The sequence below is a fragment of the Humulus lupulus genome, chromosome 5, assembly GCF_963169125.1.
Source record: "Humulus lupulus chromosome 5, drHumLupu1.1, whole genome shotgun sequence".
Lineage (NCBI taxonomy): Eukaryota > Viridiplantae > Streptophyta > Magnoliopsida > Rosales > Cannabaceae > Humulus > Humulus lupulus.
In genome coordinates, this window is record NC_084797.1 from 75523653 (window position 1) to 75536886 (window position 13234).

The window sequence follows — 13234 nt, forward strand, 5'->3', positions numbered from 1 at the left end:
GCCCCAGTGATCAAAAGAGGAAGGTTACGAATACCTTCCTAGTTCCAAGTCCTGACAGGAGGCCCCATGGTATTACAATGGGTCGTCCTGGGGGTAGTGAAGCCTGGAAGACTCGTCCTGAATGCCCTAGATGCAAGAGGCGCTATTTGGGAGAGTGTAGGGCAAAGGCCTGCTACTTGTGTGAAGCAGTGGGTCATCTTAAGAAAGATTGCCCTCAGATAGGGAGAGAAGAACCCAGGAAGGTGGACAGCTCGGCCCCAGCTCGAGTGTTCACGTTGACTCAAGCAGAAGCTGAGGCTTCCCCCTCAGTTGTTACAGGTCAGCTTCTTAGAGCAGGAACCCCTTATCATAATGCCCATATCATGTCCGGAAAGCTGTCTTCGGTATATCCTCATCTTTGATCCTCAGCTGGTGATAACCAGATCGAAGATCAATCTTTGAGAACACCGTCTTACCTTGCAGCTGATCGAACAAGTCATCAATCCTTGGTAAAGGGTACTTATTCTTAATAGTTAACTTGTTCAATTCTCTATAGTCGATGCACATCCTCAAAGTCCCATCCTTCTTCTTAACGAACAACACTGGAGCGCCCCATGGAGAGTAGCTAGGCCTGATAAACCCCAAATCCAAAAGTTCTTGCAGCTGTATCTTCAACTCTTTTGGTTCTGTTGGTGCCATTCTGTACGGTGTCCTTGATATGGGTTCTGTCCCCAGTGCCAACTCAATCTCAAACTGAATCTCCCTGCGCGACAGCAACCCTGGCAGATCCTCAGGGAATACATCTAAAAACTCACATACCAATCTAGTCTCTCCCGGCCCTGCCAGCATAACTCTAGCAGTATCCACTACGCTAGCTAGAAAACCTATGCATCCCCCCTACAACAAGTCTCTGGCTCTCAATGCTGAAATCATGGGTACGCGGGGTCTAGACACCGCACCCACAAAGACAAAAGGGTCCTCGCCCTCAGGCTCAAAAGTAACCATCTTTTTCCTGCAATCAATCGTAGCCCCATATCTAGCCAACCAATCCATCCCTAAGATCATATCAAAATCCTCCAAATCTAACTCAATCAAATCCACCGAGAGTTCCCTACTATCAACCATTACTGGCAATGCTCTAACCCATCTCCTAGAAACTACCAGTTCCCCTGTAGGCAACAAAGTCCCAAACCCTGCGGTCCGATACTCACTAGGTCTACACAATCTATCAATCACTCTACTGGAAACAAAAGAATGTGTAGCACCAGAATCAATCAACACTGTAAAAGGAAAGCCAGCACTAGAAAGCTGACCTGTCACTACTGAGGGACTAGCCTCAGCCTCCGCCTGAGTCAAGGTGAATACTCGAGCTGGAGTTAAGCTATCCACTTTTTCCGCTTCACCTTTCTTCACTGCTAGGCAGTCTTTCTTGAGATGCCCTACTGCCTCGTACACAAAGCAAGCCTTGGCCCGACACTCGCCCAGATGGCGTCTTCTACACCTCGGGCACTCTAGATAGGTCTGCTATGCCTCACCGCCACCTTGACGGCCACCCTGACCACCCCGATCCCTCCTATCAGGACCAGGAGTGGTCGAAGTGTCAAGGGTCTTCCTCTTGAAGTCACTGGGGCCTCCGCCCTTACCTGTCCCTGAATAAGGGGGCACCACTCTGCGGCCCTCACGCCTCACTGCGCTCTCCTTCCATATCTTGATCTCCGCTTCCTCAGCGGTAAGAGCCTTCTCTATGGCCTGGGCATAAGTTGTTCCTCCAGGTACTGTTGTGATCCTAACATCCTGGGCTATCATGGTATTAAGCCCCCTGATAAAACAATCTTGCCTAGCAACATCAGTAGGCACAGGATCTGGTGCAAACTTCGCAAGCCTATCAAATTTCAGGGCATACTCAGTAACAGTCATATTGCCCTGCACCAAACTCACAAACTCATTGACCTTTGCTGCTCTGACAGCAACGTTGTAATACTTCTGGCTAAAAAAATCTTTGAAACCTTCCCAAGTCAAAGTGGTAACATCCCTGGTCTGCGATGCCACTTCCCACTAGATACGGGCATCCTCCCTCAACATATAAGTGGCACAGGCCACCCTATCATGCCCCTCAATCCTCATAAAATCCAGAATTGTAGTAATCATAGTTAGCCACTGCTCGGCTTTCAACGGATCTGGTCCACCCTCAAAGATTGGGGGTTGCTACTTCCTGAACCTCTCATATAATGGTTCCCACTTGTTAACAACCTCCCCATGTTGCACAACCGGTACCACTGCAGGTGGTACAATAGGGGCAGCACTCCTTGATGGAGCCTGCTGTCGCAGAATACGGATCTGCTCATCCTGACTCTGTAATCGAGCCTGCATTTCTGCCATTAAATGCTATCAATTCTCAGGAACTGGTAGAGGGTTCTGGTCCTAGTCATCATTCCCGGCCCCAGACCTAGTGCCGGCTAGTCGTGTAGACTTTCTTGGACGCATAGCTATCCAAGTCAATCTGCAAATAACGACTCGGCAGTTAGACCATGATGACAGGGTAAAAGCTTTTCCAAGATCCACCAGTAAAACACAACCACTCTCAAACAATCATCATATAACCATCCATTCTCATGCACTGGCTGCTAATAAGCACGCCCCCAGTCTCACTACAGAATGACTGTAAATCAAGCATTCATTCATGCACTACATACAATTAATCATCCATATACTCATTTACATGCACGACAATGTTAATAAACATGCCTCAATATTTTCACACAGCAGTCAAGGGCCAGGCCCTATCAGTATCTCATGCTTCCTAATAATCCAATAAATAACAACATTCATAGCTCACTTCAGGCACATAAGCACATATACACATTACCGAACCCTGATCTAAGCTTGTCTCTAGCAGCGAATGTACATGTCCAGCCTGTCTGCAAGAACCCTTAAACCTAGGACGCTCTGATACCAAGTTGTAACGCCCTGGATAGCCAAGACTGCTACACTGTGTACTTATAAAGTGCAAGACTTGCTAATCAAGTCATTAATTAAAAAACATGTCATTAGCTTCAGTGTTCTAGGGTTAAAAGACATTTTGGCCTCAAAAGATACATTTTATAAATTATAAACAGTTTATAGAAGGGATCCCCAAAAGATCAGTGTTTAAAAGCTGGTTTACAAAACTCAATAGTTAAAAGTAAACATTAGCCATAATAAGGCAAAACACAAGGTTCTGGTCCTCTTGCCTGTAATCTCCTCAACCGTGGCGGTTGAGCGGCCTGCCATGTACATTCACCCTGCAGAGCTCTCAAATCAGGGTTGTTCGAGCTTACCCTTGCCTTTACCTGCACCACGTAGCACCCATGAGCCAAGGCCCAGCAAGAAAACATCATTTACAATACAATCAATGATACCAGACAGTTAATTCATCAAGCATGAACTCTAATCAAATAACTCGCAATAGACATTCAGCACATATACTCAGACTCAGGATGCAATCAATCATTTATATCACATAATATCTAGGGTCAACGAATTATGCCGCACCCTCTGTTTAACCCACTGAATCCGACCCGCTTAAACCGAGCTCAGTGCATAATAAGCTGTCCTCGGCTACCAGTGGCCGAGCCGCGCCCTATGCGCTAGTGTAACCCTTGGCACCCTTAAGCCGTTGGTTCACTAAATAGCTTGCATGGCATAATACCATCATTTCAAGCAATTACAATAGGGAGCCCTTAGTCCCGTCACATATATTCAACCAGGTGTAGTTTTCTTACCTTTAGTCTGTACGGTTTTGATTATGAGCAACGCCCCTCAAGCACGATCCGATCCAGAGCCTAAGCCTTTATCACCTAGTCACAACCAAAGTATAGGGTTCCGTTAATACTCGAATATAGGTTTCCGGTTACAAAACTAACTCTCGGTAATCCAAATTTCACTAAGCACGGTGGTTAAATCAATCCCGAGCGTACTAGACCACATTCCCATGCCTAAAACCCTCAAAATTTCATGTGTACAACCAAGGGCTGCGGCCCTTGAAGCTTAGCTGCGGCCCTAGCCTCGAACAGAGCCAAAGACCACCCCTGAAAGAGGACATGCGCCGCAGCCCTTGCCTTGGGCGCCGCGGCGCTCACCTTTGGTCGAGCCCCCTTGGCTCATCTTCATCCTAGGGCCGCAACACTCTAGAACAGAGCCGCGACCCTTCCCTTCGTGCCCATAAAACCCATCACTTTAAAGCTCAAGACCTCACCTTAAACCATCCCAAAGCTCCCCAACTCATAACCAATTAATCCCAACTCCTTTGGCATGACTTAAACCACATAATTCCACAGAGAACTCAGCCTAACATACACTAATCTCCTCTTTCAAATTTCTGAAACTCAAAAGCTACAAACACCTAAACCAGCCATTCAAATCCAAATTAAAACCTTTAAATCATGGGTTGAAACTTACCTCTTCTACTGAACCACTTCACCAAGCCAAAACCTAGCAAAATCCCCAAGTTTCCTCCTCAATTCTGCCTTCAAACATAAAGCCACAACCTCCTCAATAACCCAACAAGAAAACCCAGAAGTTCAAATCACAGAAAAGGAAATTAAGTGCTTACCTTAGCCCTGTTTTAGTCCTAGATTATTCACTAAGCTAAGCCTCAAGTTTACCCCTGAATTCCTCTGAGTTCCCAGCAATCTACAACTCCAACTTCTCAAGAATTTTCCCCTGTTTTTCCCCTTGAGTATCTCTTGAATGTTCCTTGAGAGAAAAGACTAAACTGAAGGAAGAAAATAAGGCCAATTTTTTTTTTTTTTTTTTTCTAAAGGCTTCCTAGCTTTTGTCCCACTCATTAAGTTAATCCCAAGGCTCGGGGTGCCGGAACCGTCCCCGAGACCAAAACGATAAAATCCCCCAGTATTCCCACCTAGACATCCTAACCTCAAATATATCTCCATATATTTATTCTCATAACCCGATAGTCCAAATAGCTACCCGATACCTAAAATACCCCTGACTTGACCAAAGTCATATCTTAAGTCCCATTGTGACTTTTCCCGCTATCTGACCCTAGGATCGTCTCGAGTTGTGCTCTATGAACCTGGCCACATAATAATGTGGTTCTCACATACATCACATAAATATTTCATATTATCACATAATATCATTAATTATAATATAATCATCATCAATCACATATTCACACATTTAAGTCAATGGTATTCACTCTAATCCCATTTATGCCCTCCTGGCACACTAATCAAGGCCCTTAAGCCTTATTAGCAGATTTGGGTCGTTACAATGACAAATTATAGTGGTTCGGCCCCACGAAATGGTAATGACCTAAGTCCACTTAAGCCATTATTGATATTAGTTCTCAAAGGAGTGATCAAAGAACTAGGGTTCTCTAAGTTTCACAAACCTGAGAGAGATGAATAATACAATCGTCAGATAATCGCTCTAATTCTCTTGTAAGGTATAAACTTAAATCAGCCAAAAGTCCCTTCCTTGAGCTATTTCTCTCTATTTATAGGCTCAAGGAGGGTTACATGAATTAGTTACAGATATTCTTTCCTAAATAATCGGATCATCGTGGATCATGGGAGATAATCTCAGATATGATTACAATTGTACAAAATTATCTCTAAATATATGGAGTATACGACTAGGCTAGTCATATATAAGCTTTAAATGTTACGTCAGGGGAATCTCAGTGGTCGATGGTCGAATAGAACTTCTGCCAGGTGTCAGCCACGTGTCAAAAACATCTTCCACGTCACCTGTGCTTGCTTTTTGGATAACATTTGCCCCCCAAGTTTATTTATTACGACTAGCAATAAATAAACTTTTTAAGGAAAACGATTCTTCGATTACCCCACCAAATCTGTCAGAGTAGTTCGTGCCTTCTTGGAAAAAGTGACCTACCCTTTCTAATCATGGCTTTTTGGTTCCCAAGAAATCCATTGATGGCTATCACTCTTCCCCATGCTTCAAAAAGAGGAAACTGATGATTACCTCTTTTTTTATGCCACAGAAAAAATATATATAGCCTCCCCAGAGCTTCCTTTTTCTTTTTACGCAAGCTATTTCTCTATCAAGAAACCCTAAGTCAGAACCTCTATTTTCTCTAATGATCATCTTTCGGCGTTCCAAGAACCACCAGCCGTTCGTTCGCCTACGCTCGGAATTTCTTCCAACCTTCGTAACCTTCTCTTTGGTAAGTTTCAGAACTTCTCTACTCTTTATTTTCGTGGTGCATGCCAATATAAGTTAGCTTTTATGTTCTGCTATTGTTTGCGTTCTTGGTTTGAGATGCATGAAAATAGGGGATTTATCGAGTGATGCTAGATAGGATGGTGTATCTTTGTCATTTAGGAGTTACAAATCAGTTTGATAGTCGAGATCATAAATTTTGGACGTAAAATCGAAGTAAAAATTCGATTTTTATGCTAGTTGAAAAACTGAGTTTTTCCCGCCCTTACTGGAGTTGAAAAAGCTTTTTCAGAAAAACTTTTTACTTTCACTTTTTGATCTGTTTTTCAAACTGTTCGCATGAAAAAATTAGTTTTTTGCTAGAATGCTGTTGTATAAAAGTTTGACTTTTATACACGACCAGCATTATTCTAACCAATTTTCTAGACTCTCCATCCTCACCTCCCCATTTTTCTGTCCACAGATTTTAATGCCAGATTTGTGGGGAGGTGAGAGGCCGATTGAAGACGATCTTCTTGCGCAACTGCTTGAAGGTGAAGAACAGCCTGCTCAGCGTGTTCACGAGATTCCTTTTTCTAGAATCTCTTCTTCTAGACCTCAACCACCTCCAGCCAAAATGGCCCATTCCAAATCCACTGGCCAAAAGAAACAAAAGCCTGACCATGCTTCAAATTCTCCAGCTCAGCCTGATTCACAGGCTGGGGTTCCCTCGACCAGTGTTCGAGAAAACATTATCCCAGACCCTCGCATCCAGGTTAGGGCTCGCCCTCGGCACTCAATTCTTCCTGATGTCGAGTGGTACATTTCTCCACTTATCCAAGTAACTCCCAGGATGCTTGCCAATTATCTTAGGAAGTATCCCCTCACTGGGGTAAATCTCAAGATCCCCACTGCAGACGAGAGGGCGAATTTTCTTGGAGGCGTTTACAGCACCTGGTCAAGGTATCACATAGAGGTGGGGGCTACCCTTCCTCTACATCCATTCTTTCAGGAGGTGGCGAACTACTTTGGTGTCGCCCCCTTCCAAATTACTCCCAATGGATATAGAATGCTTGCTGCAATCTATATCCTTTATAAACTTAAAAAATGGCCGGAGCCTACTCCTCATGAGGTCAATTACCTTTTTGACCTTAAGTCCAACCCCGAACAGTTCGGGACAGGGTTTTCCAATTTTGTCATCAGGAGACGAACAGAACATTCCTGAGTGACACCACCCACATCTCCAAAGTGGGGAAATACAGTCAGGAGTATTTCCTCACGCTTGACATGGCTGCAAATAACCTGACCTTCGCTCGAGGAGGTAAATGCCCCTTTCCACTGGTCGTTGTTTTTACTTAACAATTTTCCTTATATTTTTCTGAAACTTATTGTGACTTTCAGGCCCATGGCTGCGACTAGACCCAACACCTGACATGGTGTTGAGGTCCAACACGTTGGCCAGAATGATGGATGCTGAGAATAGCGTCAAGTCTCTGGTCACCGAGGATAACTTGAGGCTGTCTGGCCTCCTGACCCCTCATCAGGGTATGAGTGAACCCGCGGCGATTAGTACCACTGCCGAGGGGAATCCCGAGCAGCAACCTCCAGCGTCTCCTCCTCGACGGAGGCCGACTGGGGTTACAATCAGGGAATCCACTGGCACTCCCTTAGCAGAAAGGCCTTCTGCCCCTCAAGGGAAATGAAAACAAAAGGCAGTCGAGACTGTCGTAGACTTAGACGAGTCTTCAGACGAAAACGGTATTGTTATTTCACTCTTAGATAACTTGCCAATTCCCTGTCATTCATTTGACGGGGACGACAATTTTACATATACTCCAAATCTAGGGCTAGACTTCTTCGTACCAGAGAGTAAGTGTATGATTAGTAGAGTCAATAGTGTAGCGACAAGTAGTAATAGCTCGGGTATTGGACTTTATAATTTTCTTTATCTCTTTTCTGATGTGCCATAACTTGTCATCTATTTTTAGCTTACTGTCTGCATATTTATCTCTTTTTGCAGAAATGGCCTCCGCAAACGTTTTCGATTTATACAACACCCAGGAGGAGGAAGAGGTTCCTTTGATCCGAAGGAGGAAATCGGCCAAGAAATACGACGGTGAGTCTAGCCAAGTACCTCCGGCCAAGAAGAATCGAGCAGGCGATCCTCCAAAGGATGGGCCCTCTGGCCAACCGTCTGCCCAACCTTCTGCTCCTGCTGAGAAGGAAATCCCTCCTGCTGCTGCCACAAATCCTTCACCCATGGCTCCAAACGAACAGGCCCAGCAAGCCGATCTCCCTGGGGCCAAACTATCGAGCCACACCCTGTGGTCAGCTAAGGATCGCCTCACCCATATCCTTAAGCATGACCGCTGCAGAGAGGCCATGGCTGAAGCTAAAACCATGGGGGTCGACCAGATCCTTAACAGGGCCCTTAATGAAGTGGCTAATGTAAGAACTCCTTTTCCTCTTTTGTGATTATGGTCTTGACTTTTTCTTCTTTGAAGTTGGCATAACTCTTATTCTTTGATTGCAGGCCATGCTGACCATGACGGTTGCTCGTGCCCGTGCGGGTGCAAGCATCAAGCAGTCCCGAGCGAAGCTTACTGAGGAACTTCAAGCCGCGGAGGCTAAACACGCTGGGGAGCTGGAGGTGGTCACCCAGCAGAAGGATTCCTTGGCTGCGGAGCTGGCAGAAAAGCAAGCCTCTCTGGAAAATGCCAGAAAGAAGAGAGATGATTACCAGGATGCTAGCCGAACCCACTGGCACGAAGTCAAAAGACTTAAGGAGGATAATCTTGCTAAGGACAGGAACATTGCTGTCCTTAAGAGCCAGGTGGAGCAGCTCAGGCTTACAAATACCAAGGACCTGGAAAGGTACAAGAACGCGACACTTCGGTGGTTCTATGACTTCTGGAAACACAACCAAAGTGCCAATTTCAACTACCTTCCAGAGGATGCCAGGAAGGCTGAGCTGGCTCGTTGTACTGCTCGGTTGGCTGCTGAAGAAAGAGCCAAGATTCCTGCCTCCCCAGACATTCTGCTGGCTGCCGGAGTGGAGGGAAGAGAAGCTGCAGGAGAGGTAGTCGACCAGAATGCTCCCCAAGATCCTCCGCCTCCTCAAGCTTCATAATAATTTTTTTTCTTTTATATTTCTTTAACCATACGACCTACGGGTCGTGATGTAAAGACTGATTTTTCTTTGGTTTTGCTACATGGGCAGCTTATTTTACTTTTACTTTTAAACAATTACATCCAAGCAGTACTGCTTGTGGTGTAAAAGAATTCCCTTTGATATTATAATATTTTTGCTTTATTATAACATCTGTTCACATGACCGAACTTAGCATAGTACTTTGGCTTGATTTAACAAAATATAAATTTTGAAAAATACTCTAAGTACCGTAGCATGCTTTCACTTATTTTGTTCATGTGTTTACATACCTCTCAGTATGCTTTGCTATCGATGTACCTTATATGCCCCCCAAGTGACTGAGGAACTTTAGGTCCTTGGTCACTTGCCTTGACCACGACCTGTATGAACATCACTGCTCGGTATAAAATGCAAAACTTATAATACAACAAAACAACACACGTAATGAACAAATACTTGTAAAAAATTACAAAATTTGGCAAGAATGACTGGCTGCGCACAATCCCTTATAATTCTCGTATTTATATGGACTAAACATGTCTTTACGAGTGATCTTTAAAAGATCTTACACTTATAAGCGATTAGCCATATAACATGACTAACCCTTTTTCCAAACTTGTAAAAAGTAAAAATTAATACAAGCCAGTCCTTTAAGAAGGACTGTTTATTGATAATACTTGCGCAAGTGTTCTCCATTCCAATAGCGCGGAACGAGATCTCCATTTAAGCGTGCAAGTTTGTATGTGCCTGGATGAAGGACTTCTTCAATTTGGTAAGGTCCTTCCCAGTTTGGTCTGAGTACTCCAGCAGCCGGGTCGCGGGTGTTTAAGAAAACTCTTCGAAGTACTAAGTCTCTGATGCTGAACTTTCTTTCTTTTACTTTAGAGTTAAAATACCGGGCGACTTTTTGCTGGTACGCAGCTACTCCGAGTTGGGCTTTTTCTCATTTCTCCTCAACCAAGTCTAGGGACTCCATCAACAGTTGGCTATTTTGGTCTTGGTCGTATGTGATTCTTCGATGTGAGGGCGGATCTAACTTGAATGGCAACATAGCTTCATACCCGTATGCGAAGGAAAACAGGGTATGACTTGTTGCTGTCCGATGAGAAGTTCTATGCGACCAGAGTACTTTAGGCAGCTGTTCTGGCCATGCTCCTTTAGCTTCCTCGAGCCTTTTCTTCAGGGTATCCTTTAGTGTCTTATTTATCGCTTCGACTTGCCCATTTGCTTATGGATGCGCAACTGAAGAAAAGCTCTTGATGATTCCATGCCTCTCGCAGAAAGTCTGTGAATAGGTCGCTGTCGAACCGGGTGCCGTTGTTTGAGACAATTTTTCGAGGCAATCCATATCGGCAAACAATGTTCTTGATGACAAAGACAAGCACTTTCTTTGTCGTTATGGTAGTGAGTGGCTCGGTTTCAGCCCATTTGGTGAAGTAGTCGACTACTACAACTGCGTATTTTACTCCACCTTTTCCTGTTGGCAAGGACCCGATTAAATCTATACCCCATACTGTGAAGGGCCACGGACTTTGCATTTGCTTTAACTCATTAGGAGCTGCGCGTGGGATCTTGGAAAACCTCTTACACTTATCACACTTTCGCATAAACTCCATCGAGTCTTCGTTCATAGTCGGCCATAAATAACTCTGCCTCAGAATCTTCTTCGATAAGCACTACCCCCAGCATGATCTCCACAGAAGCCTTCATGTACCTCCTTCATCAACTCTTTAGCCTTTTCTGGTGTAATACATCTGAGCAGTGGCATGGAGTATCATCTTCAGTATAGAACACCTTCGACCAGTATGTACCTAGCAGCCTATCTCTGAAGAGTCCTGGCTTTGTTTCTATCTGCTGGTAGTACACCACTTGTGAGATACTCCCAGTATGGTGCCATCCATGTATCTTCTAAATGGACCTCCATATTGGTTTCATCTGCTCGTATGCTCGGCTCGCATAGCCGCTCCACTGGTACTATATTTAAAGTGTCAGCATCCTTTGCACTTGCGAGTTTGGCTAAGGCATCTGCGTTTGAATTCTGATCTCTAGGTATTTGCTGGAGGGTATATCTCTCAAATTGTGCCAACATGTCTTTGGTTTTGTTCAGATAGGCCACCATTTTCAGACCTCGTGCTTGATACTCTCCTAAGACCTGATTCACTACCAGCTGTGAATCACTGTATATATCCAGCACTTTTATGCTCATGTCTTTGGCCAACCTTAACCCAGCGAGTAGGGCTTCATACTCGGCTTCGTTGTTTGAAGCAGCAAAATCAAACCTAATAGCGCAGTGAAATCGATGCCCTTCTGGCGTTATCAATATCACTCCTGCTCCTGCGTGAGATTCGTTGGACGATCCGTTCGTGAATAACTTCCACGAAGGAGCTTCAACTTGAGGCTCAGGCGCACTAGGTTTTTCGCTCTGCTCGCTGTTTGGGAGTTCAGTAAATTCTGCAATGAAATTAGCCAAGACTTGTCCTTTTACTGCTGCTCGTGGTGAATATGTTATATCGAACTGCCCGAGTTCGACTGCCCATTTCAATAAACGTCCAGCAGCCTTTGGTTTTTGTAGAACTTGCCGAAGAGGCTGATCAGTTAAGACTGTGATGGGATGGGCTTGGAAGTAAGGACGTAACTTCCTTGAGGCCAAAATTAAGCAATAGGCTAATCTTTCGATGGGAGGATACCTCAATTCGGCCCCGATTAACCTCTTGCTTACATAATACACTGCATTTTGTATGCCTTCTTCTTCTCTTACTAGCACCGCACTAGCAACATATTCAGTGATCGCCAGATAAATGAACAAAGTTTCTCCATCTATGGGCTTTGATAAGACAGGAGGCTTTGCCATGTGGGCTTTTAAGGCTTGGAAAGCCTATTCGCAGTCTCCAGTCCACTCGAACTTCTTGTTGCCTCTAAGTAGATTAAAGAATGGGATGCATTTATCCGTTGATTTTGAAATAAATCTACTAAGTGTGGCAATCCTTCCAGTCAAACTTTGCACATCTTTGATTTCTACCGGCGATTTCATATCGATCAGGGCTTTGATCTTTTCGGGGTTGGCTTTGATTCTCCTCGAATTGACAATGAACCCCAAAAATTTCCCTGATCCTACTCTGAAGGAACACTTGAGAGGATTTAGCTTCATTTGATACTTATTCAAAACATTGAAACACTCCTGTAAATCCTTCACATGTCCTTCTGCCTTTTTTGACTTTACCAGCATGTCGTCCACGTATACCTCCATGTTTACTCCGATCAACTCCTTAAACATGTGGTTAACTAGTCGCTGGTAAGTTGTACCAACGTTTTTTAGTCCGAAGGGCATTACTTTATAACAATATAACCCTGTATCGGTCTGAAAGATAGTGTGATCCTCGTCAGGGGGATGCATACTGATCTGATTGTATCTTGAGTATGCATCCATGAAAGAGAGGATCTCATGTCCTGCAATTGCATCGACCAGCTGGTCGATCCTTGGAAGTGGGAAGCAATCCTTTGGGCAGGCTTTATTAAGGTCTGTGAAATCCACACAAGTTCGCCATTTGCCGTTAGGCTTGGGAACCAATATTGGATTAGAGACCCACGATGGATAAAACGCCACCCTGATGAACCCATTCTCCTTCAATTTTTTGACTTCTTCTTTTAAGGCTTTCGATCTATCTTTATCGAGCAACCTTCTTTTCTGCTGCACAGGTGGAAAGCTTTTGTCGACGTTCAGGACATGGCTTATGACTGCAGGATCTATCCCAGCCATGTCTTTATGTGACCAGGCGAAAACTTGGTTCTTCCTTAAAAATTCCACCAGTGCGTGCTTCGTTGTTGCTTCCAAATTTTTGCCAACCTTTACAACTCTGGTCAGAAATTCTTCATCAAGTTGGACCTCCTCAAGGTCCTCGACAGGTCCAACATCCTCCTCAAAATCCCCAAAGCGAGGAT